The 5,991-nt window shown below is 37.1% G+C and overlaps 1 pseudogene; it reads left to right on the top strand.

Moving 5' to 3' along the window:
- The first annotated feature begins 434 nt into the window (after positions 1-434).
- On the top strand, positions 435-5,003 carry LOC149023966 (acid phosphatase 1-like; annotated as a pseudogene).
- Positions 5,004-5,991: the final 988 nt, after the last annotated feature.

Genomic DNA, 5,991 nt, shown 5'->3' with positions numbered 1-5,991 from the left:
TGAGTTCATGTAACCAAACAGGCCCTAAGGTAACTAAGTAACGTTGATTGATCAAAACCCCTAAGAATATTGTATATTTTATTTTCTGAAATAAATGACACCTTAATAAGAAACCATATTTTATTTTACATAAGAGGTGAAATATGATTGAGATGCTGGTCAGATTTGCCGATATCTCAAAATTTCAGTGATTTCAATAACCATCGAAGCCTCCATGTTTCGGCAAAAAATTGCACCTTAGATTGTATCTTCTGAAATTGTTTTTTTTTTTTTTTTTTTGTTTTTTTTTTTTTTAAACAGAATTCTGGAATAGTTTCTGACATTGCGTTGTATATTCACTTTGCTTTGCTTGTCCATGAAATGATTAAGGGGTTACGATTACCGGATTCTGAAGCTAGCCTGTGACTCCGCAAAAGGTGAGGATTGAAGGGGTTATGTACCAAAAGGTTCTCTTTGAGTTCCTTACAATTGTTCTATCATCTCTTGGTGGCAAATGCACTTGTGCTAGATGTTCCACAGATAGGATCTGTGATGCTTGGCCCACTGCTGATGAACAGACTGATAACAGGAAATCATACAGGATTTCTGCAGGTGGTGAGAACAGCTCTTTGGTTGATGCTCCTTATGAAGCTGAACTTCAATTTCATGGTTCCTGCCAGCAGGTTATAAGAACTGCTATAATTAGCATGCTCATGTTGTTCATTTTCATAACTTTGATAGCAGGTATGTACGACCCTGAAAATCATATGTTGTTGTTTTTATTTATGTTATGTTATGTTATGTTATGTTATGGTGACACTGAATCCACTTTTCTCAGTTCTTTGTTAGTGTAGCTATACAAAATAATGTTTGTTTTCCACACCAAAATAATCTGTGTCAAGTATCGTTAACTTCTGCGTACATCTGGTTCACCTATTTACCATATAAGAACCACCAGATCTCCTGTTCTCTCGTTGGCTTGAATTACACTCAGGTTCTGGGGAGGGACATTATTGCTGCTGGTGCTTGCTAGTGTATATTAGACGAATACAAATAAATATGATGTCATAAGGAGGTATCCTACAAGTTGGATTCTAGAAGTGTATGCCTAAACTAGCCATCCTTCATTACTCATCTATATATTTCTTGGAATTTCAAACGTTCCTGTCCAGAACAATGATCTGAGAAATGTTTTGTATGCTTGTATTGTTCATCATTTGATTAATGTATAGGCCATTTAGTAATCAAGAATATTGAAAGGAGCCATCAGCCAAGGTGCATGTGTGCGTCTCCCGATTCCCGACTTCCCTGGAAAAGTATAGGTTTATAGTTTTTGCATGGAACAGGAATATAAGGAAGATGCCGTAGGGATGATCCGGTAGATAGTTGCCACTTGGACAGTGCTTCCCCTTATGACTATTTAGCTACGGTTTGTTTGCTGAATTTGAAGTGCAGTGGAAAAAAGTTTGAAAAATAAAATTTTCTATGAAATTTTGAAATATGACTCACTTGGTTCATGAGATAAGAAAGTGGGCAGCTTGTCTGATGATGAGGCATGTAACTTTTCTCACTCTATTTCTTTTTAAAACCTCACTAAATAGATAGAATTTTGTGAATAAGTATAGATAATGGGTCTCATATTTGAAGTTTTTTTACAAAATCATTTCTTTCGGTTTCTTATTTTCTCACCCTACTATGTATATATGGGTCTTATATGTTTATTTTTTCTACTTATTTTTCTTCTTTCCTATTCCACTTCTGTAAACAAATGATGCTTGCAAACCAACAAGTGAGATCAATTGGCTTCGTTTTTTTTTGTTATGAGTTTAGAGATTTCCGTGCCTCATAAGTGCATCAATTTAGGGGTGCAAGTTTGACCTGATAGTACAAACCCACTGTAGCCTTCCTTAGAACCCATATAAGGTAATTCTTTCACTCAAAGTGAAGCATACCACTCTCAAATATTATACACTTTGTATGATTTCCTTTTAGAACACCACATAAGCAACGAAACGTGAAGAAACTTGCATGGCATAATTGCATTTCTAAGCCCTAATGCACCATCTCTTTATTCTTCTTCTTTGTGCCGGAACCCCCTACCCCCCCCCCCCCTTTTTTTTTCCTTGGTTTGAACTTTGTTGCCTCCCTCTTTCTTTGAATCCGCAACTTAGTAGGCTATTTGAGTCCACAATTTCAGTAGGCATGAGAAGAACTGTTCTGTTGTCAGCAGCTGGACATGCAAAGGAAAGCAATAGAAGGTTAGACATTGATGACTATATTTTGCTGCCTCCACTGCTGCCCAACGTTCAAGGGAGTACTAATTTCGCTTGGATTGAAAAGGATAAAAATGAACTAGTTGGTTTAGTGATCCACAACTTTGAAGGGATTCCCATTTTAGCGTACTCAAAACCTATTTCTTGCTTCTCGATTCTTGAAGGAGAGGCACTAGCATTAAAGATGAATATGCTTCATGCTATTGGAGACTACCATGAGCATTTAGAGGTTGAATAAAATAATCAGCAGATAGTCAAAATTATTAATGGGGAGATGGAGTGTCCCTTCCAATGTCTTGCGGCCATTTAAGTTATTCTACATTTAGAATCTAAGTTTTTAAATTTCAAGGCAATATATGTCTTTAGGAGATCTAACCGAGTGCCAGATCATCTAGCAATGATGACACTCACCTTGAAGGAGGGGGTAAATTGGCTTGTATCAACTGCGTGGTTATTTGTGTTCAATAGATTGTATTAATTAAAAAAAAAATAAATAAATAAATAAAAGAAGTGTCTGTACTACGGCACTACCTTACAAGAAGAACACTCTTGCCGACTAGCCTTCTTTTTTATATCATTTTATACTTGAGTCGTGCAATTAGGAGCAAGAAACATTGTCGTCAACCAAAAGCGTGATCCATCTCTAAATGCTAATGAGGTAAAACCAAGCCCGCCATCCGCCGCACCTTCCTTGCCCATTTGACATGGAAGCTGGTCGTAGACCCTTTTTGGTTTGCTAAAGCCTACTCTCCCACCAACGCAGGCTATTCCTTTCCTAGCCTCGCTATCACCCCATCAGCAAAATGTGAATCAAAACCACGCCGTGCCGTGCCGTTGCCATTCACAACCATATATAGACTTCCCTTTTTTGGCTTAACAAATTGAAGCGCATACGCTTTCCACAGTGCGAATGGCGAAGGCTGTGGGAGGTTCTAGTAATGATGTTTTTGGCCATGTTCTCTTCCAAAGCTAGCAGCAGCAATGGCGGCCAAATGAATAACCCACTACGTTCAAAGGATATTGAAGCAGGTGGAGTGGATCCAATGAGCTACTGCTTCAGCTGGAGAGTAGCAGCAGAGGCAAACAACCTGCTTGGGTAGCGAACGATCCCTCTTCAGTGCATGAGTTATGTTGAAAATTATATGCTTGGTGGACGATATGAAAGTGACCTGAACTTGATTAAGGAGCAGATCTACACCTATCTTGACAGTATTGTCCTTTCGGCTGATGGAATGGATACTTGGATTCTTGATATTCATGATACTTATGTTTCTAATCTCATCTATTAGAGAGACAATAAGCACTTTGGGTATGTTCTTTGTTTTTTCTTCTCAATTTTTTGTGCGTAGTTCTTGTCATTCACTCGTGAATTGAAAGATGAATGATGAGTGATGAATACAGGTGCAATCCATATGATCCAACTGATTTCAAGAAGTGGCCATTGAGGGGAAGGTGTCCTGCAATTCCAGCGGTTCTTGAATTGTTCAGGAAGTTGGTTTCCAGTGGTTTCACGGTTTTCCTTCTCACAGATAGAGAGATGAAACTGGGTTGGGTCAAGCTACTTTGGGCAACTTGCATAACCAAGGATACCTCTGCTATGAACGTTTGATCATGAGGTATCCTACTGGCCTACATGAGTCTAGATCCGTGGGGTGGGGCCCATGTGGGACTCACTGAAATTTTTATTTTTTATTATTTTTAATATTTATAAGTAGACTCCACCACTATTATCTAGTTAAAAATGTTCTCCGAGGTGATCCAAACTCCTTGATCACTGGCAGAGATCCCCGAAACGTTAAAATTAGAGCAAATTGTACTGACACCTCAAAATAGAGGCCCATTTTATTTTTAAAAAGCACAGAGACCCAAAATTGGGTTTTCATTGAATATATTTGTCCAATTTGTCACTGAAACCTTTTAGACAATGTTTATTATAGGGATATTTTTAAAATAAATAGTGACTTAACTATTTTCAGTGATGAATTTGACAAATATATTCAATGAAAATCCAATTTTGGGGATTCTATGCTTTTTAAACATAAAGTGGTGTTAGTGCTTTAAGGTCTTCATTTTGGGGTGTCACCGCAATTTGCTCTTAAAATTATTAACAAAAGCCCTTATGGGCCTTTTTTTTTTTTTTTGTTTTCTTATTTTTAGTCATCTAGTTCTCTTGTCAGTGTGAAATTTTGGCACTTGCCTCTCCCCTTGTTGAATTTTTTTTAAAGGTAAAGACTATGGGTAAAAAGATCATTGTGCCCCCATATTAATTCTTGACTCCGCCTCTGCAGTTGACCATGTGATCTCTGCACTAACGTTGGGACAACAAGAATACGAGATACATGCAGATAACTAATGCACCTAGTGTTCAGCTCCACATGATCAACAAACAAGTTGATCTTCACATACATAAGCATTGCCTTAATGAATGTCAGGCATTCTAATGGAATTCACCATGTGCATGGAACCCATCATCGATGTATATTATTTGATGCGTTAGGTGCAACCTAAATAAATTAGGGAATGTTAAACCTAAATTTAGATCATGTCCTTGTACAACCTCAATTTCAAAATTCAAAAATTTTGAAAAACTAATAATGATCAATTTGATGTAGGACTCCGGCTTATAGTAGGAAAAGCGCTTTGAGTTTCAAGATTTGGGGAAATGTTGGAGATCAATGGAACGACCTAATAGAGGATTCTATTGGCATATCTACATTTAAGCTTCTTAATCCCATGTATTTCATCCCATAAAATAATACTGGTAAAGTGGAATGTGGAAGATTAAATGATAATCTTCCATATCCAAATTAAATTCCTTATGATGATATTTTAAGAATTAATTACCTCCATAAAAGTATGATTGGTTCTGTTGTTTATTAAAAATAAATCCAAATAATCAGATTCGCTCACACGATCAACAAATTTTAAATACAACCTGTTCATTACCATCAAAAGGTTGTTCAGTTGGTAACGTCCACCCACTTCCTAGTGAAGAGCTTATAAGTTCAACTCTCTTTGGTGGTATACATATTTAGTTTCTACTAATAACTTTTGACGTGCATATACACACATGTGTATGAGGGTGTAGAAAAATATAAGATAAGGGAGGCGAGTAATACATCTCATATATACGACTTAATAATTAATTAGCATTCGCATTTATGTACAAAATTACTAATATATCTCATAATACTTTGTCTATAATTCAAAAAACTTCAAACATTTGGTAAAACTTGTCAAAATTAAGTTGAATCAGCTCTAGACTAGATAATCCATCTTATATATATATATATATATTCAAATATAACCCCTTCAAGTGAATCATGGTTGATCCCACAAGCTGGTTCTATAACATGTTCAAGTAATAATACAAGTGACAGTGTGTCAACTCACTTGGGACTCGGGAGCTTGTAATGAATGAACAAAAACACTCAAATAGTATTGAGACACTAAATGCACATTACTAGACTCGGTGGTAGGTGGGGGTATTTATAGTTAACCTGATTCTTGGTGGTTGTTGGATGGTCTAGTGTGTCAAAAATCTCCTTTGGTCGAAGGCAAATGTGGGTAGGGTCAACGTATCTTATGACTTGTATGGTTTGTCAAGCATCCATGGGGATCTCATCCCTAGGTCCTAACTTGGGAATGGCGTCCCCTCAAGATCTAAGCCCAACTTCTCAATCTCGAGGACCACCAATATTAGTTTCTTGGTGTCCTTGGACGTCCATCACTAGGGCTC

The sequence above is a fragment of the Hakea prostrata genome, chromosome 2 (genome assembly GCF_041222555.1).
Source record: "Hakea prostrata isolate BN-2017 chromosome 2, UWA_Hpros_2, whole genome shotgun sequence".
Classification (NCBI taxonomy): domain Eukaryota; kingdom Viridiplantae; phylum Streptophyta; class Magnoliopsida; order Proteales; family Proteaceae; genus Hakea; species Hakea prostrata.
Note: the sequence above shows the minus strand (reverse complement) of the source record. Positions and strands in the feature narration are given on the sequence as shown.